This window comes from Colias philodice, chromosome 26 (assembly GCF_061535455.1).
Source record: "Colias philodice isolate Cphi_HAF_F1 chromosome 26, ilColPhil1 Martin Lab GWU primary, whole genome shotgun sequence".
NCBI lineage: Eukaryota > Metazoa > Arthropoda > Insecta > Lepidoptera > Pieridae > Colias > Colias philodice.
The window spans coordinates 1,160,628-1,186,132 of record NC_143111.1 but is presented as its reverse complement, the minus strand read 5'-3'; the positions used below and the strand labels follow the sequence as shown (position 1 = coordinate 1,186,132).

At 31.3% G+C, this 25,505-nt stretch overlaps 1 protein-coding gene across 1 annotated transcript in view; it reads right to left on the bottom strand.

The window, feature by feature from the left end:
• The window catches only part of LOC149476743 (uncharacterized), a 105,317-nt gene that overhangs the window by 52,622 nt on the left and 27,190 nt on the right, over positions 1-25,505 (bottom strand). The window contains exon 2 of the mRNA XM_089711125.1: positions 6,327-6,388. The gene's annotated coding sequence lies outside the window, so the exon portion shown is untranslated. The remainder of the gene's footprint in view (positions 1-6,326; positions 6,389-25,505) is intronic.

The following is a 25,505-nucleotide window of genomic DNA, read 5'->3' as shown; positions in this document are numbered from 1 at the left end:
GTGAGTAAAGCTGTATGTATGAACTGTTTCCAAAAAACGTATACATAATTGGATCGGGATAATCTTTCGTACACACGTAAATTATACTCTGAATTAGAAGATATACATTGCCAGACATTTACTCTACGGGCTGGATCTACCTACATCTTTATCTATGTATTTAAGATTTTTCGTGTCAGAGCGTTTGTAATCAAACCATTTAGCATTTCAAGGTAAGTTGTAAACTATTTTTTATACCCCAAGTGGAAAGGGTTTCCTAGCAGAACAACATTTGCTGATTCACACAGTTTCTTTGGTTTCTATAGAAAAAAATTTCGACATTTAACAACTACCTATCCAATATCCATGCGTCATTGAATAATCACATATTGTTTTACTTGCTCTGTTTTTTTCCGCGAAAAATCTCATGGCTGAGCACTAGTATGTATAACCACAGACACTATAAAACTATACTAGTAGGTATAACGACATTGTCTGCCCATACACGTCCATCAGAATGTCATTACTGCTATTTAAGTATTTAACCTTAACGTTTGCAAAGCAATACGTAATGCGCATTTATTTTTATTTTGATTATCTTTAGATACTACCGCCATATTGATAAGATAATTGCAATTACTCCAATAGGACAATGAATTATTACGCATTAATGACTAATGTTGACATCTGACTATATCCATATTGCGTAAGGTTTCTAGGTATGGAAGATAAGCCTGCAACAGATATTTATAATAACAAAAAAGGCTTAAACAATATCGTCCTATTTCTTAAAAATCTGCCTTATTAATGAATTTTTTATGAGTAATAAATGTTCAAATCTGGTTATTAAAATTGATTTCCAGTATTACCTATTGAAAGAAACGATAAGAATTTTCACAACGCATTGACGTTAACTTACAAGAGCCTCAATAATTTGGCAGATGTTTAACAGGATTTTTAATTTAGTACTTTATTACCTTTTACAATGGTTCTTAATTTATAATCCTGTATTAAGTGTGCAATAAAGTATTTTTCATTCATTCATTCATTCTTACACTTTGTCCATTACAAGATACACTGCACTTAATTTTAGAGAACAGCATCATTTAATCATGGACTAAGAAGATTCTCAATATACTTACGAAGTAAAGTACACCAGCTCAGGTGTTCCCGGGCTTGCAAAATGTGCTTTTAATACAAAAAGCCGTATTTATTGCTCTTCTTGAGCACCTTTTAAAGACTAAAAGCAATTTCGCTGTAATGATGTCACGTTCTTGTCTAATCGTTTTAAAATTATTTATTGGAATTGATTTTGTTTGTACGCTAATTGGGTGAAAATGGAAATTGGAAAGTGAGACCAATTAAATTGTTTGCAGAGAGACAGCTTTTGGTTAAGGTGTTTAGTAGGATCGTAAAAGAAAGACTACATGTTATGTTCTTTTATTAGATTAAGTTCAGCAGCCCAGCATATATTATCTAGACTTATAGGTGGTAGGACTTATAGGTGATATTATAGAGCGGACAACTTTGTCTTTTTGTTTGTTTGAACGCGCTAATCTCAGGAATTGCTCGTTCGAATTGAAAATTATTACTGTGTTGAATAGTAAATTTATTGGAAACGCTTAAAAGCTATAAACAACAACACGCTACGAAAAAATAGTGAAAAGAGCCGAAGGTAGTTGCTATGTAATTTAAATTTGCCCTGAACCTTTGTCCTTGACGAATGATATTTGGTTCATAATTCATAATTCTTTATGTACGATAAACCTGGTTGTTGTTAGTTGATCCTACTTCACTTCCCTTCATATACGAAACTAATTACTTGAAACTAATCGAATCATAAATAAGTTGATAACCATTTAAAACAGAACCTCATTTTTTTCCAGTAAATCAAACCCAATACCCTCTACAACCAAAAGAAACCGGGTCATATACAAAGGAATCTATTTAATTTTATACATAAATTATATATATATCAAAATACAACATCTGCAATAGCAAGTTGTTGATACAGATGTAACGAAATTCCTAGATCGAACGACCTCGGCTGATTGGAACTTAAGGTAGTGTTAAACAGACTGCGACACGATGCGAATTCGATTGCGATGCGATGCGAATATTTAAATAAATTTTATTGATTAGAAAGATTACCGCATTGATTATTGTTTATAGTGTATTAACATACATACAGTTTAATATGCTATTTAGACAAATGCTTACGCCTGAACAAAATAGGTTAGGTACTTATAAGTTTGACTCTCGATTTCTATCTTTTAATTTTAATAAAATGTAATATTATTTTGATATATTTTTCGAAAGTAATGTGATCGATGTATAAATAACTAAAATTTCTAAGTACCTAAACTTCTTTTCTCTACTATCGAATCCTTATTATTCATTTAATTGTATAGTATTAACAGCTATTAACCACTGAAACATACTCGTCAATACCACAGTATTACCATATTTCCTACAGTAGTGCGACGAATGTACTTGTGCAGAGAAACGGAGGGGAACTTGCGGGGGTCGGGCGACGCGGGCCGCGTAAAGCAAACACGCTTAGTTTGCTTTACCTAGCGCGAAAGGACGACGCAGTCGTATTTTTTGTGTAATAATTTTATTATACATAGGTACTTACATATTCTATTATGGCGCGCACAAACTGTTCCGTTTACGGATGTAAATCTACATTGAAATCCCAGAAGGAAACAATATTTCAGAAAGATTGTATTACCTAATTGTATCTGTTGAATTAAAATCAAAGCTATGTATATGTTGTCCTCATTATTTTCTAATCAGATTGTACATCCCAATGCGAATGCATTACTTAGTTAAATGTTATAAATTATAATATACAATTAAGAACATCCAAAAATAAAGTGTCCACGTAAATAATATTTAGCAGTGCAATATCTATAATTATATGTATATTTATGAACAAATAATTACATCAGATTTAATAATCGCAATTATTTTGAATGTACATATGAATAAATGATTTCATCATAATATTAATAATCACAATTGTTTTATTTCCCATTTGTTGCAACCCTAGCGTATTTTCGTGTGGCAGCGTAAGTACCTACGCTGGCGGCGGCATCGCGCGACATCAAAGGCGATTCCTTACTGTAGGAAATAATATTGTAATACTGTGTCAATACCACTTATAAACAGAAGAATAACTCCAACATTCTAATAATTCCATAAGAAATATTTCTGTATGAAGCAGGCTTTATATGTAGGTCATCGACAATTTCCCGAACCGAGTGTTCGTCATCGAATATTTATATACGAGATTGTAATAGCATTTATTTGTATTTTTTTTTTATTGCAATATATTCTTTGTGGTTCAGTGGTTAAGGCCTCTGTATTGGGAAAGTCGGAGGTTCGAAAGTTTACCAGTAGTTCACCAGTAGCACACTGCACAACCAGTAGTTCCTGAGATTAGCGCTTTCAAACAAACAAACTCTTCAGCATTATAATATTAAGTATAGATATAAAATAATTTGGAAAATCCAAAAGTGCACGCCTCATAATTTTTTTTTAATAAATATTTATTAATTATTATTTTTGTTTATTTAATAACAATTAAACCACATCGAATCAGACCCTGAAAAATGAAAGGGTTCTATTCCTGAGCATACTCAAGCGTAAGAGAAAAAAAAAGACTCGATTAGTAAAGTATTTCGGTCGCTATCGTGTTAACAAGAAAAAGGATCCGCACATACAGACACACGGACGTCCAAGACAGAACTTTTTTAAACTGTTTTTTAACTAGTTTAAATAACAAAAATGACATCAAAAATATCATGAACGTTATAAATAGTGTTTTTTCTTAATATGTGTGTGTATGTATTATCTTACAAGTGCAATGTATGATACATAAAGACATTTTAAGTTTGAAAAATCAGATGTTTTGCGCGAAGTGACAGTAGTACCCACCTCAACGCTTCGCTTATGAGGCGTGCAATATGGGGTATGTCTTAATTCTACAATTGCTAAAGAGCTGTATCATTGATCAATTTTTAAAGGCCAGTACAGAGGTAGTTGTAATAATAATTAATCAGACCTTCTGAAGTAATTAATACTTAATATGGAATAAAATCCGCTATTCTAACTAATGTAAGGTTTCCAACGCTTCTAGAAATATTATAAAATGTCAATAAATCACAAATTAACAAATTGAAAGTGAGCGAACACTTTACAATCAAAATGTACTATTTCTCTAAAAGCAAATTTTAATTACAATCAATTTATTCATAGGCCTTTGTATATTAATTTCAATTTACTTGACGCTGTTGTATTCGTATTTTCTTGGGTTTGATTTTAGCAGAGTACTTTTAGAAATTAAACTCTACAATGATAAAATATCCTTTGTTGCTATAGAAAATAATTTAACAATAAACAATAAATTATATTTCCTAGTAATGCTCACACAAACAGACGAATAAAATCAACATGCTCATACACTGTAAATGATTATAGTAATTATAGTAGGTTAAAAACTTAATTGAGCTGATTACCTTCTGCACTGGGATTTATTCCATTCTAATACCAAAAACTAATACCACTGGTATTTGTTTCAACTCATATTTTTTTCTATTCCGAACGGATACCACTTTTTAAATAATTTAATTTAATGTACGAACGAATACCAACAACTTGAATTTGGTACAGTCAGCGCAGTCAAAACTAATCAAAGTAAATTTGTTTTTCAATATTTTTATGTAATCGTAATATAATGCTTAAAACTTTCCAAATTCACTTCACTCCAATATTTTAGATTTAAAGTGAATTTTTCATATTAGATATTATTGCATGCAAAAAAAAATGCTGATTCATTGCTATATATAGGTGAAGAATGACTGATTTGATTAAACAAAAAGTTGATTTTCTGTGAAATTTTACAATTGTTAGGTAAGGTTAGAATTCATTGCAAAAAAAATTGCTGATTCATTGCTATGTAAGTGATGAATGACTGATTTGATTATACAAAAAGTTGATTTTCTGTGATATTTTATAATTGTTAGATTTAAAGTGAATTTTTCATATTAGATATTATTGCAAAAAAAAAAATGCTGATTCATTGCTATGTAGGTGATGAATGACTGATTAGATTATACAAAAAGTTGATTTTCTGTGATATTTTACAATTGTTAGATAAAAAGTGATTTATTTTTGTTAAAAATTTACCTGACATAGTTGTTATGAGATAGGTAGACGTGAATAATTACGTACCTGTCTAATAATAACTATGTCAGATAAATTTCAATATAAATTAAGAGTTAATTTTTTGAGATATTTTGTAATTTTTAGATTGTAAGTAAATTCTTCCTGTTTGATGTTTTTGCAAAAAAAATATTATACAGGTATAAAGAGGAACTAAAATTATATTAAAGTTGATTATTTAAGTGATATTTTATCATTGAACAAGACGTTTGCTAACAAAATTTGATTTTTTTGGAGTTATCTGTTTTTTTTTTCAATTAAAGGTCTTATATTTACATACAAAGCATTTTTACTGACTGTACCTTATATCTTTGAACTTGTTTTGGTATTAGTTTAAACAATGGTATCGGTTCGGAATAGAAAAAAAATATGAGTTGAAACAAATACCAGTGGTATTAGTTTTTGGTATTAGAATGGAATAAATCTGCACTGGTTGCCTGAAAGAGATCACTACTAAGTGATAAGGCCGCCAAATACACGAAATTTTTGTATATTTTAGTACCTAAGACTGTTTAGTTGTATTAAAGAGTAAAAAAAATAAAATAGTAAATACCAAATCTAGTTTAATTATTTTCGTGTAACACACAAACAAACAAAAAGTATTATTCTTGTGTAAACGCCGCCTTACACTATGAAATTCAAATGATACTGAAATATCTCAAGTTTCTCCCGCTCTAGAAATCTTCGTTGAATAAATTAAGAGAGAAAAACGTTTTCTTGTTAATACAATCACATCGAATTACACCAAATACGGTTCTGCTGTAAATAAATATATACATTATACTTGGACATTTCGTACAATGTTTTTATGAATTTATTCATTCATTTATTCAATGATGTTTAGTTGAAAACTAAGCAACGTTACTATGATGGTGAATTACCAAGTACCTACAACGGGAAAGGCCAAAGAAAGGCACACACATAATATGTTCGATTTTACGCGAAAATATCGAAGACTTTTTAACGGATTTTAAACGCGATGTGGTCGACGGGGAGTCTTCTCGAGACCCCGCTCGCTGTAATGTGTGAGAAATGTAAATCGCCTAAGTATTTATTCAAAAAGAACTAAAAAGGTGCACTTACGCGTTACATAACTAGTCAATACAAATAATACATACCCTTGTACTCAGGGGTGTGTTGTGACGCCGGCAGCCATAGCGACCGGCGGCCCCGACGCGGCCTGGAACAAATTAACACTCATTATTGATAGGAAAATTTATTTGTAGTACTCAGGACTCAGGAGAACTGTAAAATAGCCTTACAATATAATATTAAAAGTATAATATCCGACCATAAAAGTGAAGTCCCGTGTCCCCTAGTGGGGTATAGGGCAGATGCATTATGAATACATGTTTCACTGATCGATTTTCTTTAGGGACAAGTAGGTGATCAGCCTTCTGTGTCCTGTCAGACCGAGACACATTTTTAAGCTATTGCATAGCTTCTATCGCGGGCCTTGAGCGCGGGGACCGAATCAAGAAATTCCGTAACGAAAAAACCTCACGCTCCCCACTCCGACGGGCTCGGAGGTGTGGCTTGAAGGCATGCTATGCAATAGCTTTACCGCGGCAGTCGCCGAGTGCCACACGTCTTTATTTTTTCTTTGTCTCCACCGGGAATCGAACCCAGGACCCCTCGGATTATCGCTCACGCATCAACTGTGCCAAGAAGGCGGTTCAGACCATAAGATCTCTGACAAATAAATTTTCAGTTCATTTCATTTCCACCAGTGGTTATGTAATATGATGATACAAAATCTGTTCAGCAGATAAAGCCTTAGAGTCACGAACAAACAGATTAACCGAGCATTTATAATAATAGATATTGATTAGCTTTGCACTTGACCAATTCATGTATAGATAAGTAATGTTAGAGAATTCTAAGAAAGATAAACAAAAATGTGTTTATTTTATAGTATTTAGTTTATTTATAATCTTTATTTAATAGTATTTTTGTTATCTTTGTATAACATTATTATTTATTTATCTTTGCGTATACTTTCTACCTACCTACCTCCTATTTCTAGTTTATTATTTATCCTTCTATCAGATGGTTGCCTGGAAGAGATCACTCTTAAGTGATAAGGCCGCCTTCTGTGCTGTTTTTCTCTTAGAATAAGTTTTTGTTTGTATTTTATGTATTTTGGCAGCACAATAAAGAGTATAAGTAAGTAAGTAAGTAAAAATTTGGAAATCTAGGTGCAATAGTTGCAAATATTCTACCCCTAATGGGAAAAGACAAAATGCACCAATGAATAGTAGAAAATAACAGTACTAAAACAGTGAATTATTTACTAACATATCCATTAAGTAACATAAACAATTTTGTTTGTGTATTCATGGATCCGTCGGGAACCTCTTTCCTCGAAGCGTCGCGTCGATAGAAATCCCGTGGGAAATATTAGAAACAGTCAACATATAAATATTATCTAAATCGGTATTATCCTTAATATAACTGTTTCTGGTAGAGATTGCTACTTGGTGATAGTGTTTTGTAGAGAATAAAAGTTAAAGTTTATAAATAATATTCTACTTGGGTCATCCGCTTGCTTGCAAACATTCGAACAATGATGTTAGCACTCATTCGCAAATGTGGTCCTATAGCTACTTGTGGGTTTGCGTATTCGTGCAAATGTGAGTGCATAAAACAAACAAATGGTACGTGACAAAATAATCGCTTTAAGCTGAGCAAGATTCATTTAAAGATTATTTCACTTATGTGCTAGTAAAGCTACATTATCAGCCACCAAATTAAAAATAGGTACGCGAAATCATGCATTTTAAGCATACATTTTACCATAAACTCAAGTTTATTTCCAAAGAAGTCTTGACTTGAGAGCAACTCAATTCTCTAGAGTCTCCATTGTGTTTATACCGACCATAATATAAGGCCGAAACCCAAATAAATTTATTTAAGAACAAATTTATTCCAATTTTGTTGTGGTTTGAATTAATTTTATGATAACGAGTTGTTTAAGTATTTTTTGCTTTTTTATTTCTGGCAACACGCTTTCTCTGTGCGCCTATGTTATAATTATTATGCCAGAAATAAATATTGGTATATTATTGTTATCTATACTAATATTATAAAGAGGAAAAGTTTGTAATTATGTATGTATGTATTGTTTTCACGCATAAACCTCTTAAAAACGGGAAGCTAGTCTATCGATATAATGAAGCCCTTAAGGCTTAAGGGCTTCCTTAAAATACCTTCAAAATTACTAATACAGGGAAATACGTAACATTATAAAGTATTGGTATTTAATGGCATATAGAAATGTCGTGCCGCCTGCCTGGCGGACCTTTCTTTTGTTGTGTAAACTAACATTTATGTTTGTAAATAGTAAAGGGCACTGGCTATATAATAGATCCGCTTTCGCTTCGCTTCGCTTCGCATTCATAATACGTTGCTGAAGGTTCTCAGTTCTCACTATGAATTTTAATATACCCGTCTTTTGGCAACATAATTATCACATACTAGCGGTCCGCCCCGGCTTCGCCCGTGGTACATATTGCGCAATAAAAGGAAGCCTATGTTCTTTCTCAGGGTCTAAAGATTGTCTGTGCCAAATTTCATCAAAATCGGTTGAGAGGTTTACGCGTGAAAACCATACATACATACATAATTACAAACCTTTTATTTTTATAATATTGATATAGATTGTAACGTAACGTTGTACGATATAACTTTACTGTTTACAGTAAGAAGGGTTATAGATACATCAGAATAACACATGAGCTATAGAAACACTTGATTTTGCCCGCAGGTTCGTCCGCGTGTAACTGCACGGCACAAGTTGTAAGTTTATAATAAAATTAAGAACTTATTAATAAATTGTTGTTGCCATAACAAAATATAAAATTCCCGTGATTAACTATTTTTTTTTTAATCTGGCAAAAACATCAGACGGGCATCCGTAATAAAATCTAACTAAACAATTAAAGGTCGGTTTACACAGTTCAATATCCTAATAACAATCGATACACAAGGTAAAGTTCAATGTCTAGACGCAAAAACTGCGCGGAAACCTTGGTGCACGCTATTGTGCGCTTGCGCATTTATATCGTTTTTGTTATGATAATGTTTGAGATTTATTGCGTATTGATACGATTCCTGTTAACGGATTTACTTTTTTTTTGTAGAAAGTTGAAATATGTTGATGAAGTGTCAATTATATCGGCTAACAACAACACTAATCAACTTTTTATCAGCAGCTTTAGGTGCATTCATACGGAAAAATAATCATAAATCGTAACTATATGTAATGATATGTATATATTCAATTGAGTAATTAAATTTAAAATCGTCATATTACAAAGAAATAAGGTACAACAAACAGCATGAAAGCAGTTTGTCAGACAGATACAGTATAGTAGGTACATACCTATATATTTTCAGGTAAATAATTGTACAGTTTACTTTTTATTTATTTTATCTAATTCAATTAGCTTTAAGGGCTGATTTTTCAATCCTTGGATAAAACTTATTCGTCGAATATTGTATAAAACTACCATTTAAAAAACGTATTCTAATTGCCCGTATTTGACAGTTTACGTGACATTTTAATATTATCGTGTAATACTTTATTGGACGGATAAGTTTTATCCAAGCATTGAAAAATCGGGCCGTAAATTAATATAGTCCTCATTATTACCATAGTATAACATAATATTATAAGCAGTAGTTTACTTAAGACCATACCTTAATCATAACACCATCACGAAACAAATAAAATTTATTCAACCACGTGTGCACACCCTATCGATCGCTGGGCCAAGATTGATGCTATTTTAAGGATCAGGATAAGCATTCCAGCCCGGCTCAGTTATATTTAAGGACTTAGTGCATAGTCTTAGGTTACTCACCTATGTTTCAAGTGGTTATAAATGCTTAATATCAGGAACATCGATTGGGTGTATAAATATAAAGGTTTATGAATTGGGGTTTGGAATGTATGATATGTATTCACTGGAATAAATTACTTATAGAGGAGCTTTTGAAATCTCAAACACTTTATTCATAAAATAAATAACCTTAGTTACATAATAAAGCACTTCAAAATCAATCCAACCCAAAAAATTATCCCAATGGATTCTACACAAAAGAACTGACAAGTTACATACTTATTCATTCATCAAATAAAGCCATGATCCAATTTCAAATAGTATTTCGTTCATAGAAATCAATAAAAACATCTCAGACGTACCATGAACATTATAGTCACTATCGAACTCACTCCCTCTAACCGAATGACCAGCGTTACTATATAACCACTTTACCGCTAGATAGTAACATCAACTAAAATACACATAAAGTGTCAAAATAATGAGTTAAATACTTGAATTACACGTATAATTGCAGTTCGAAGGTGAACAATTACGTAGCAATTCGAACAATACGAGTTACGAAGTGACCTCAATGTGGGAATGGGCACAATTTGATATACTTAATGATATTTTTTAGATTTGGTGATGGTAATGTTTGGTACTGGTATATTTTAGATGTATTGGGAGCCTTTGTGATGGTGATTAGAACAGGTAATCTACGATTCCAATTTGATAATATTAGCTAATATTCACAAAGATACGAGTCTATACTTTGAAAAGAATTCGATTCTTGGCAGAAAAAGATTGAAGTCCCATTTTCCATTGTATTGCATGGGGAAAATTTCACTAATGGATTTTATTTACAAGCAAATTTCAGCCTTCCATACCTTAAAATACGGAACACCACCTGATAATTTGGATTCAGTTAAAATGTCGAAATTTAGGGCAGCGTCAAGAATTTAAGGAAATTTGAGAAGCGGCAGCCGTCGCCATAATTAGAAAATCTTCATCTCCTCAAAATAGGAGATGTCTTGACTAATTTTAGTTCACTTTAAAGCGACGTCACTTTAACGATATTTACTTCAAGTGACTTATGAGATTATTTAACATTCTTCACTTTAAAGTGCTTTTGTAATCTGGGGCAAGATGCCACTAATATTTTGAGTGGAATATAAGTCTGTCTATATGTTGCTCAATGTATCCGTTTTGACTGACAGTGTGAAAAAGCCTGTATATTCCTGTTTTGCCCACCGCTATTAGGGTGTAAATAAGTTTGTGTTATTTATGCCTTCACCACAACCCTCCAAATGAATACACACAACAGCTATCATAGTGCAATCTCATTTGAGAATTTTTTTTTTTGGGGGAGGCCTTTACCCAATACGGGGTTTCTACAGACAATCCTTAAAAAAAAAACATTTAAAGAAATAAGAAAATAAATGATAATTCATAAACTTAAAATAAAGTAAAAATTTAATAAAGCTAAAAATACTGTTATCTAACGAACAAAATATATTATGTACTACAACCAACTTACTTTTAATGTAAATTGATCAACTAAGTGTAACTATAACGTAGATATAAAAATATGTAGTCTTAAATGATTGTAACTGGTTTGTAGAAAATAAATGGGCTTTTTTATTTTTTATTTTTTGTTTTATTTATGCCTTCATGCTTTACTTCTCGACTAATAGACATGGTACATATTTCTGACATAAAGAAGCGAGTTTCGAATATATGTAGTTCTGACCTAAATACTAAATAACTGAAATAAATAACTTTCTTTCTTATAAAATTGTTGCTTGTGAAGAGCAATATAACATTAAAATACGCTTATTTTACATTATTTGAATCAAAAGCCATTTCATCTGTCGCCGGAACACGCTTCGCTGAATAGATATCCGTTATTGTATATTTAATTTTATATTCATTCGTAAACGGCGCAGTAGACACTGGGAATGAATAATTTAGTAAATCCTGTATTGATTTCAAGGCATTTGTATCAGCAATGGATATTGTGAATTTAATTCAAGATTATAAAGGAAAAAGTAACAATTTATTAGGTCTAAATGTTTTTTTTTTTAATATATTGTAGACTTTTTGAAGAACTCAGTCTGTCAGAAATAGAAATCAGTCATCGCCATAATCATAAAATCGGCATCAATGGTAAGAACTATAATTGTGAACCATTGAGATAATATTAATATGGAGACGACACCGCCTACATCACTTATGTTCCACTCAACATACGCCATGTGGCGTATGTTGAGCGGTTTTTTTTAATGGTTTTAAAGTGAAACGCATCAATAATGCCTTCGTGTGTGTTACGATATTGCACAAATAATACAAATAATACGGAAAAGTGCAAAGGAATAACTTTCATCGGTAAGTACCTAACTATATAATAATTTTTAAAACTTAGTTATAGCAAAAAAATGGCGCACAGATTTTGTTCGTGGTGTCTCCTCCATACGTAGTAATATTATCTCAATGTTGTGAACAGACTCTATTATAATAATTATCATGACTCTTAAGTTAAAATTGGCCACAATAAACTCAACAATAATATAAGGGAAACTGCAAGTAAAAGCTAAATAGCAAAGGCCTTATTGCCTAGATTTTCCATAGGCTCGGGTATTTTATGATTTTAAAGTCAAATGACTGCGAAACGTTCCCAATAAAGGCCTGTGACAACTTTATTGGATTTTTAAGCCGTTCTTTGAGACAAGATTTATTTTATAACGAGAATTTCCTGATAAGCTTTCTTCACCCAGTTTTGCTTGTGCGCTTGAAGGTATCACGGTAAGCACTCCACCAAATAACATCCCACTAATTTAATATTTAATACATTTCTCTGTGTTTTTTTTATGTTTTAAGTAATAAGTTTTATTTAATATTCCAAACATTAAGTTGAGAATAAACCAGAAGTCACTATAACGTACTTAATAGTTAATACCTATACATATATATAAAAGGTAATCGAATATTTTAAGCCTTGTTTTATTTTGAATCAAACCCCATTCCTGTTAACTGTAAAGCCGAGTGAATACGTGCTTACCCACTGTGCATGATATTCATCACCTACATTTTACATGCTTTTTATTAGCTAATATCTTCATCTGTATGTTTGTATGTAACCGATTCATTTTGACTAAACGGACAGATTTAATTCAAACTTTGTACACGTATCAAGGCAATACAATAATTTCATGAGATAAACGGTGTTTTTTTTTTCGTATTTTTAAAGGTAATTATTTTCTAATGGACTGATTTGTTATTATTAAATTGTATTGATTTGTATGTACAAGTATTACCTACCTATGTAATTATAAATTCATTCATAAACATAGTTTTTTTCAGGCATTTACAATTGCATGTATTTTGTGATTTTTAAAATCAAGCATGTCCACTCAATCGAATCTAATCAGATAGTTCTTGCCATTTACGAAAATTCCAAGAAATATACACACAAAAAATTCAACAAAAAAAGTACATTGGTACCCTCCTAAGTTTTTACTTTTTAGCGCAGTCAAAAGAATATTTTACAGACTAAACACGTAATTCCCATAAAGTTTCAAAGTTATCCATTGCACAGTCAGTAAGAGATTCCTTCCACGAACACTCGATAAATCAATAATGTTGTGTGTTTGTATGAGTCATCGAACTTTAGTAATTTTATCCCGGCTTAATTAAGGAGTTAGCGCAACTAAGGTATCAGACTTTCAGTGTTTAAAAGTTTGTATTATCAAAGTTTAAAAGATACTTGTCTATACTAATATTATAAAGAGGAAAGGTTTGTATGTATGTATGTATGGTTTTCACGCATAAACTACTGGTCCCATTTTGATGAAATTTGGCACAGATAATCTTTAGACCCTGAGAAAGAACATAGGCTAACTTTTATTGCGAAATATGTACCACGGGCGAAGCCGGGGCGGACCGCTAGTGTTTAATAAGTTTAGAGAAATATTGCACAAAGTCAGTAAGTAGGTATCCAAATTTTATACAGTGTTTTAGTTGTAATGTCTTGGATATAATATTATGAGCCACCATAAGGCCACAATATAACATGAGTCGGTGTTTAACTATAAGTATTTATTTTACAAGAATTGTCGATTTTATATCAAAAAACATTATGATATATTAGTTTAAAATTATAAAAAAGGAAATCATTTCGATTTATAAATAAAATATGATTTTGCAATGGTTTGCAACATCATCCATAATTACTCTTATTCAAGAATGGAATTGAAATTCAACCAAAAATATGCAATTACAAAATTAACTAATTATTCGGAGATTCACGTGGGTATATAAATAACATTTAATTGCCTACAATTATAGCATCTCTACACTGAAGTCAGTTTCACTCTTTCCATTCTTATCTAACACATTATAAATCATATCTCCATCTCCACTCGCAGCTCACTTCAGAGCTGTTTGTTTGTTTTAAGTACTATTTCGGTTTTCTAATCGTAAAAGGGCTTATTTCGAAACGTCAAATTAGCGGCGCCCACGCAGCGTGGGTTTTGACGATTTACAATACGAACAGATTTCATTTATTCTCGTTTTTATGGTCGTGACAGATATAGGTTATGTCGTTCCCACAGTACAGTTAGTTTTCTGTTCAATGATTTACAGCCTTGATGAACTTTGTTGCACTTAACTAGCTGACGCCTACGACTTTAGTTTGTATTGTCAACTCGGAAATATGCACGCTGTATTTAATTTAAGCGATTTCAATCATTTTACGATTGAAGATATTCAGTTTTATACACATTTTTAGTAAATAACTGTGTATTATACGTGTAGATAGGTAGCTACAGGACAAGTTAATATTAAAAAAAAGCATGAATGAAGCACATTCATATTTTACTGGCTATTTTTAAGAATCTAATTTGTATAAACAAAGACGAGCAGAATTCAAAAACAGAAAGAAACACTTGTTCTTAAAAAACACTTTTCATACCTATTGCATGATACATTAATTTCCACACAATAAAGGAAAACGTGAAAAGCCATACTAAAGATATTATCTAAATATAAGTATGAATTACTTACCGTAATTTGGCCGCAAATTTGATTATGACAAATTCAATTAGGTTTGCGTCGTAATGTGATTAGTGTCGTAAAATCACCTTTTTCATTAACGTCATGACTTCGCATACCTTTGTATGATAATATTTATAAATAAGAATATGTCTTTTCAATGTAAAATCACAGATTAATAATATTTTCTATGGAAAAAGTTATTTTAGCTATTATAACGTGAAATTGTGTAAGGATGGAAATTTGTTAGTAGTCCTTTCGAAGACTACTGAACGAATTTAACTTAAATTTTTGTTTATTGGTAGATTAGAACCCGAAATTTACACATTGCATCCGGATACATCTCAAATAACACTACAGATAATGAAAATGAATTAAACATAACATATAGTGCAGTTCTAAGTATTAATATAAACTTAATTTGTTTCATGCAAAATATCTTCTGTTTTAAACCTTTCTCATAGTCATAATTTTCAATTTCATAACATAAGAAGCCTAACCTAGGTCAACCATATCTTTTAGTATGCAAATAAAAGGTCTAGGTCATACTACTTTACATTGTTTACTATTTGAAGGTTACCAGGAGAGGCAGGAAGTGGGAGCAGTCAACTAACTATTGTATGTTGTGATTGTTAATGAAATAATATGTTGTAAGTAGTGAATTGGTTGAATCAGTTTGATTGTGTTTTTGGAAATTGAAAGCAAACTAGAAAAGATGAATATATCGTATTTCTTACTAGCGGTCCGCCCCGGCTTCGCCCGTGGTACATATTTACGTTTTCTCCACATAAAAACCATCCTCGTACTTCAAGGAATATAATAAAAAAAGAATTATCGAAATCGGTTCAGCCGTTATGCGCTTACCAACACATTTTGCGATTCATTTTTATATATAAAGATTAGATATTGATGTTTGATGTACTATTTTTAGTGCAAATTATATTTCGTCTGTGTAAATTAATAAATAAAATAAGTAGGTATCTTATTTTTATATTTTGTATAATTTCTATCTGGTGCTTGGAGAAGTCGCAAGATGAAGTACCTAATTAGGTATTAGGATAACATAAACGTCTTTATGATAGATTTTAGTCATTCACGCAGAAACGGCTGATCAAATCTGAATGAAAATTTGGATTCGAGATAGTTTATTTAATTTAACCCACCACGCAAGAGAAACTACGATACAAACAAATTAGTGAAATTTTAAATAACAAAAGTTTATAGAAAATTTCACCTGATACCCCACAAAGTCGCGATTGAATCAATTTTTTCATCAAATAATAGCAATTATATAATTGGTATCTTCGGGGAGCAAATATCAAATGAATTCCCCTTTCGAGGGGTCTGAACGGATTTCCCTGTTGTTATTCGCGTCAATTGATTTGTCACTGACGAGGTTTCAACCGCGCGAAGGGCGTTATTTATTTTGTTATGTTATATGATACTTTTTGTATGAAAATTATTAAAATGTATAACTACCAAGTGAAAAAAAGACCTTGAAAAGGCGAATGATAATGTATGATAATTTATAAAGAAGTCGGATTCTTGAATGAAATTTAAGAAATATCTATTACCTGTAAGACGTTTTTCCTTCACAAACATCTGAAAATGAATTTATCGGTTTATTCTTCCATTTACCTGCAACGGAGCAATAGACAAGATTTCATGCAAAAGAATCCAGGCACTTTGAGTAGTTACTTCCCTAGGTGTGAAATGTACAACATTACCAAGAAAAAATTTTAATTGGAGCAGAAAATATTTATTATAACTTTTATAATGATGCGTTTGTGGACTCGTGAGAGCGACCTACACGTGCAAGTCTTGTGCCGACAGCAAAATCATTTTGTTGCAATTTTTTTTAATTCAAAAAATAACAATTGGCTCAATAAATTTTGAAATCTAACTGGATATAAAGATGGCTGGCTTTTGTTTGATAAAAATTGACTCATGTTTTTGAAATTAGTATTTTGCACTACTTACACATTTTATTTTGTAGATACACACTGCAGTTTAAAGGTCAGTAATCAAATAAATAAATGTAATTAAACTTGAGAAGAAACGTTACATATATATAACGGCAGTTCATATTTCTATGCATTCTGCCGACCTTACAAGTCACAAAGCTTATAACTCAAAGAAACGTACGTGTAAGGCACATTCTCGTTGTATTCATTTATTATGCCTTTGTGTATGAGAAATTAATTATTTCTGACCCACATTTTTCTGAAGACTATACTTCGAGGATTATTAGGCAAAGCTTGCTAATCGACATTGTCATATGTTTACGATCTTCCTATAAAATCTAATTATAAGTTAAATGATCTTATGTGTTCGATAACACGAGAGATATCTTCAGTAATATTCATACAGGAGAAATTTAATGACATGTGAGATGAAAACGTTGTTAACAATAAGTACCTAGGCGACCTAACTTAGGCTACCTAGTCTTTAGGTACCCTAAGTTTTCATTAAAAGAAAATCATCAGTATAAAACCACTTTATTCTTACGTGACAAAGCTTTTATTTTTTGTACATGATAATAACATTCAAAAAAATATATGACACTTATCACTGTGTAGTGATCTCTACCAGACAGCCACGGAAGGAAAGGTTGAATACCTTACAGAATAGGTCTACAATCTTTACTTCTTTAAGCCTACTCTGTGTGAAAAGTCCTTTATTTATCTACAATAATCTAGCCATCTAGGTACATATATCCTAGACATCCACTTGACAGAGTAAGGCTTAGGAACACATGCAGAAAGTCGCAGGAGCACCCTTAACCCATATACCCGCATCCTTCAGGTATAATCTCGTGATCATAGGCACAGGATAACAGGGTACCTACAATATTTTTAAATTATCCTTGCTTATATTATCCTACAAATATTATATGTAAATGCAAAAGTTTGTGAGGATGAATGAATGGATGTTTGTTACCCTTTCACGCAAATACTACTGAACCGATTACAAATTTATCGCGGTGATTTCTTATTCCCAAGGGAATTTCATTCAGCTACATTACTTTACTTTTTCATTATAAGGTAAACAATTCCTATAATAGAGCTTTATAATATTGCTACATATTTGCTCCCGAGTTAAATGAATATTGAAACAAGCACACCCACACCAAATATGAAACAAAATATTATAAAGCAGCAAACAATCCCTACTAATATTATAAATGCGGAAGTAACTCTGTCTGTCTGTCTGTTACGCTTTCCCGCTTAAATATCTCAACCGATTTTGATGAAATTTGGCACAAACAATCTTTAGACCCTGAGAAAGAACATAGGCTAACACCACGCGGGCGAAGCCGCGGGCGGAAACTAGTTTAAATTATAACTTCAAACACCAATAACATAATGATAATATAACATGTTTATAGAAAGCAATTTTATTAAATATAAAAATAATACGATTATACTTGAAATATATATTCAAAACAATTTTTATTTTATTTATACCACGTCCGCATATTTCGAAGTGAATTTAAATCGAATCTTCGAACAATTTTCTATGATATGAGCATTCCTTGATCCTTCCAACGCGACGGCCATGTCTATAAAAGTGATGACGTCACATTACTTAGGTACTATAACTACAGTATGTTGTTATTTAAAAACGATAAATATATTTATCCAATGATTCTAATGCGTAAGTTCATCCACAGCTATGAAATTAAATGAATATCTACTTTTGAAAGCGACAAAATAAATAAAACAAAAATCGTATTGCTACAACAATGTTTCATATTTACATTTAAAGAAACATAGAAAAACTTATTTAGCCTACAACTATCAATTTATTTAAATATCTATGTGTATGTGTTTCGTGTTTTTGTTTACTGTCCTCTTGTTTCGTTTCCAATATCCATGCATATTTAATATCTAATATTTAAACTCCACCTGCTTTACATTTTTCCGACGAAATTTAATGGGAGGTAGTTACGATTTTCTCGAAATAATCACCCTGTATACCGTTGGGTTCGTCTCGAGTATACTTGGTAACCTAACGATGCTTCAATATACGAATAATCCATAATCTTACTGGAATTCTCGAGATAAAAATATACCTGAGAGATTTAAGGTGAATTTAATTTGTAAATAAATATCATTTTTCTTCAATTGAAAATGATTTTTATGCAACTTGGGAGTCTTTATTCGATTATTTGAAAGATTTTTTCCACAAGACAAATTATGGAAACTAACTTTTCCATTTTAATATTATTATGGCTTATTATTTCGATTGTAAGGAAGGCTTTAGGATTTTTTTAATTACGCAAATTTTGTTAAGCATGCAATACATATTTTCTACCTAGATTTGAACAATTTTTATTCAAAATAACTTACATTGTATAGAATATAAACAGCTTTGTACGTAAGTAGCTAAATCCTTATTAGATTAATGAAATCGCGAAACTCATAACTTATTTAATTACTTCCCTGAGTCTTAGTTGGAATCCCTCTAATCCTGCCAAAATGAAGGCGCATTTTTACCCAGGACAAGCGAAATGTACTATAAATTTCAATTAAGGTTTCCGCGGTGTTAAAAAGAAAATTTTAATTTCCTGTGAAAACCCAGGAATCGTGCAAAACAAATAGGTACATGTATATTTTAATAAAAAAGAAGCTGGAGCAAGCCAGGTACCTATACCAATGTCCAAAAATTGATATATGATAAGTATCCGAAGATATAACTTACTTATTATTTGTAAAAAAATGGCTTAATAGTATTTAAATAGAGTAGGTATTTCATTTTCATAAACATATTACATAATACATATATTTATTACTTATTTTCTATAAAGAATTCTTACTATTTAACGCCTAGAAGCGGAAGTTTCCATTTAAAAAGCGCATTGTTCTTCTCAAAATGGCCGAATGTTTTGCCCAGAGTCACGTTTTATTTGGAAACAAAGCTTGTAGCTGGAAAATTGATATTTCTGTAGACTCGTATTGATGGAGATACAAAGAGCTTAGATTGAAAGTTTTGCTGGTTAAGCATACAGCATACTATGGAGCAATCAAAACATTATTTAGGGTATGATTAATCTCATAGTTTTCAGACAGCAATCGTTAAAGTAATAACGTCCCTAGAAGAGCAATCAGGTCAATCACTTACTTAACAAAGTTAAAAGCAAATAATAGTAGAATTTACGATTTTTTATCTTTCTTTAAAATAAACAATTTCATGATATTTGATTCAATACGTTGACATTTAATACCGCAATCATTTAATTGCTTAGTTTAATTGTATCAATTTTAATAGAATATATTTCCTCGAAGATTTTCCTTAAACAAACATACAAAACACTACGACTATGTACATTACATAATAAAATCGTTTGTAACAAATACATAATAAACCTAACAATGTATGTGTACTACAATCGAAATCATAAAACATTTACTACAATGGAGATTTCACTCCTTTTGATAGAGATTGGCTGAATTTTAGCTACCTATTGTTATAAAAATATCTGGAGCATCAGCACACGCTCAAACTATTTCGTATTGTTGCAAATCTAGACTTTAGCCATAATAGACGTGCTAAATCGGAGACAAAAATGTAAGAGAGGAATTATTTACTACACCTTACAGTTACTTACTTGTAGTAGGTATTATGTCCTTACTTTTCACAGTAAAAATGACGATGATGATTACCTACTTTATGACGAAAAGCAAGACTTTCTGTTCGTTATGTTTTTCCTTCAAACAAAAATAGTCCTGATAATAACCACAAAAAATCAATTCGATGCTGTAGATGTGTCTATAATAATATTAGGTACCTATGTAAAAAATTAACCGACCAAATCGTTGAATATTTCCAACAAAAAAAACAAAGTAATTCCTGGAAGGGAAAGATGATTAAATTTTGCTGGGAAAAACAAGTTTTATCCGTAAATTTTATTAAATAAAAAGGGTGTTTATTAAAATATTGAAGCATTCATTCAAAAGGCTTAGGTACTTGTTATCTTAATTCCAAGTAGAAGCACCGCTGAACAATTGTTTAAACCAAAGAAAAGATTACGAAATAATCCATTTAATCTGTTTTTACAATTCAATTTATATCAACAGTAAGATTTTAGTTATATTTTTTAGTAGGATTTGTAAAAATGGTTATGTAACGTCTACTATACAGATAATAATAATATACAGATATTTTAATTTTCTGCCCGAAGTCAGATCGCGTGATCGATTAGAATCTACGTGTAACATACAATATTTTATGTTACTAGCTTACCGCCCGCGGCTTCGCCCGCTTTGTCTTAAATTGTATACTGTAATTAATGTAATTGTATATTGAATATATTATCTATTTATTAAAAAAAAACGCACCAAAATCCGTTCCGTAGTTTTAAAGATTTAAGCATACAATGAGACATAGGGAGAGAGAAAGCTACTTTGTTTTATACTATGTAGTGATTTAATTACTTTATTAAACTTAAACAATATTAACCATTTATTATTAAAAATACATTCTAGAATATCTCTAGTCTTTGGTTGAATTTAGTTCCAAACAGCAAAAATTTAAATCAAATACATCACACTCATATTCGATGCCATAACGAACCATAATGCATGCAAAGTGTCCACTATTATGCTAATCAACCTGTCTGACAAGTGACAGCTTACGTAATTTGGATCACGCTAATTATCATACCGATACATTTGAACTCCATGTAAGTATATGGAGCGTTTGAAATGTTTACAAGTAGGTAGAAATATGTTTAAAATTAATAAATTAAATGTATATTATAAGTATGTACATGTTTGTCTGTGAAATATAAACAGTTTAGCGGCCTTCAGACCAATACCACATAGTACAAAATACATAATTATTACTTACCTAGTACCGTACACATGAAACACTAACCCACATATTATGAAGCTTTATTTGTAAAAAATAATTTGATAATTTTAATATTTAGATGTAGGTGTGTAAATAGGAACATCCATGACAAATCGCTATGCTTAATTATAGTTTACATTCTGCCATTATAATTGTCTCTTGACTAGTAACTCATTTTCTATATAAAACGTGGCAGCTAAAAATTTATAATTAGCAAACAAAATGAGATGTTACGAATGTGCCAATTTTGTTTGTATACTTCCAACTTTCACATCGAGACGGCTGAATAAATTTGGATATAATTCATAATCTAGATTAAATAGCCGCTGTTACGTCGCTATATCAAAATAATATAATAACAAAATACATAACGATATTGTTAATTAATATTATAAGTGAATTGATTCTGTAATGTTTATTAATTGTGTAATTAATGATACTAACATAGTACTGTTTTAAGATCAGTACTAAGAATAATATGGATGTATTATATTATCTGAATAAAAAAAAAATAATTTGGAAAATCCAAAAGTGCACGCCTCATAATTTTTTTTAATAAATATTTATTAATTATTATTTTTGTTTATTTAATAACAATTAAACCACATCGAATCAGACCCTGAAAAATGAAAGGGTTCTATTCCTGAGCATACTCAAGCGTAAGAGAAAAAAAAAGACTCGATTAGTAAAGTATTTCGGTCGCTATCGTGTTAACAAGAAAAAGGATCCGCACATACAGACACACGGACGTCCAAGACAGAACTTTTTTAAACTGTTTTTTAACTAGTTTAAATAACAAAAATGACATCAAAAATATCATGAACGTTAAAAATAGTGTTTTTTCTTAATATGTGTGTGTATGTATTATCTTACAAGTGCAATGTATGATACATAAAGACATTTTAAGTTTGAAAAATCAGATGTTTTGCGCGAAGTGACAGTAGTACCCACCTCAACGCTTCGCTTATGAGGCGTGCAATAAATAACATTAGGAGAGGCCTACGCGACGTCCAGTAGTAGACAACGAATGGCTGATGATAATGATGATGATGATGAAATAAACCATAACCTATCTCAAGAAACAAATCTATTGTCTAATAAACAATGACATATTTGTGAAATAAATAATAAAAAGCAATCAGCGGGCAATATGCAATACCATTTTGCAAGATCACTCGTAGGTAATGAAGAATGTTACTAGGTATGCCAAATCCCTTGAAATTGTGTCTCAGTAAAGCCTGTATGTATACAAATACACTAGTTTTTGTTGTAGTCAAAAATACCAAGTAGTTTTGATTTTATACGCATTCAAAGTTTCGAAAAATATCGAGTCCCGCTAATAGTCACGTGACCGCTTGTGACGTCACGTCACAACGCGCCGCGCGGCTGCGCCCCCGCGCTTAGTATCAAGTCGGCAGCGCTGTAGTAGATGTTATAGCTTGCGCAGTATTTTGATGGGTTTTCATCCGCGAATTTCGTTAATAGTCCTAATAATAGTAATTACTAATTATTATTCGTTTAATAAAATAACAGTCATGCCAAAGTTTCATCTTTATTTAATAGTTTCTCAAAATATTCTATACGATTGCGTTTTTGCACTGCTGATCTCTGAGGTTTATCTTCATTTTCCTGTTGACATTTGAATTTGTGTGGAACTATACCCTGTTTTTGTTTAATTCTTCCCCCGACCAACTTATATTTTAGTATAGTTCTCCATATCATTCTCAACTTAAAACAAGAAAAAATCTTACTAGCCATCTACCTATACTTAGCCCATACGAGCAGAGCAGAAGCACAGTCTAGTATAGATTAAAACTTGTATAGAAAACAAAGGATAACGCAAAACAGCTGCAATGTTCTCAAAATATTATAATATGTAGTATAATACTATGTAAGAAGTAAGAACACGTAAAATTCTGACACCAAAAGTTTTGCACCTCTGACCATTTTTTGTTTACGTCCTTTGCAACTATAAAAAACAACTTATCCGGCGAATTGGTAGTTGTATTTACATTTAGGAACAACACATGATTTTCTGGTATTTGGATTGGACATTTTTAAAAGTATTAATTAATTATAATTTCGACGGCACGGGCGCGCGATCGCTAGCGGACTGAGTGAGCCAGATTGAGCGTGTTGTGGTGTGACGTCACACCATCACCGGGCGTTTACAACTTGTTTTACTTCTAAATCGGAAACTAATTGACGTATCGAAGTAATTTTTTCACTAGTATTTTTTATTTTTGACAGAGAATATGGAATGCTAATAATCAAAATTAGTGAACATTCTCCATTGCAGTATTATGTGCTTCCGTGTGAAAATACACACACACATGCACAATAATAAGAGTACATTAACATTAAACTAGTGCGAGAGTTATATGACCCTAAGCTTTTATTAAGCTTGTGCAATTATAAAAATAAATTATTAAACGCGTTTTACCTTGACGTCCCATCGGAGATCACTAAAAAATTGTGGTGTACAAGCTAACACTAGTACTGATCGCAACTATGATTACAGATAAGCAAATAATAGCTTTTTGTCTTTTTAATAAACAAGATTACTTAGATATACCTACAGGTAATCTTATATATAAAATTCTCGTGTCACAATGTTAGTCTGCATACTCCTCCGAAACGGGTGGACCGATTCTCATGAAATTTTCTGTGCATATCGGGTAAGTCTGAGAATCGGCCAACATCTATTTTTCATATGTACCACGGGCGAAGCCGGGGCGGGCCGCTAGTATGGATATAAATTACTTCGAAATTCTCTGTCATCCAGTTAGAAGATGTTGATTCATTTAAAAAAAAATATGCAGATAAAAACATAATAAATTGTATGGTATTTCTTAAGTAAATAACAATAATTATAAAGGGCTGGATGTCAGCTGACAGCTCCAATAAAAATTCACAGACTTCGTCGCGTCTTAAGTATTTGGTGACATTTATAACTTTGGGTCATTGAACTTCACTATAAATAGTAAAAATTGTATCCTGTCCGAGTGTTACCAACATTATAGTTTCACTATTTTGGCTTGTTTTTATTTTATTTTATCCATAAATATTTCGAAGATGAAAGAAAACATTATTATTTATATTTGGCGCTAAATTTAAATCCTTATTAATTTTTTTAAGTAATTTATTATCCAGGAGGATATTCTTTAGTTTTGCATACACATACTGATTATAGAAAACATAAATATAAATAAAATCGGTAGATATCGCAATATATTATGTAGAAGCTATTTACAAAATTCAATGTTTACTATTTTTGCAATCTCCATAACGATAGCTTCAAAAATAAACAACACACGTTATCATTATGTACACTGAAGATACATAATGTATTATGAATTCTGATAATATTAATTCGGTAGGTATGTTTACTATGTGCAAATAAAATTAGTAATGCTATTTCTAAGAATTATTATGTCACATTATTTGCTACGGAACGGTTTTCCAAATATCTGAATGCATGTGATTTCCTTTAACATCTGTATGTTTACACTCGTTAAGGGCCCTTAGTAGGTGAAAACGGAAAAATGGACTGTTTTCTATGAGCTA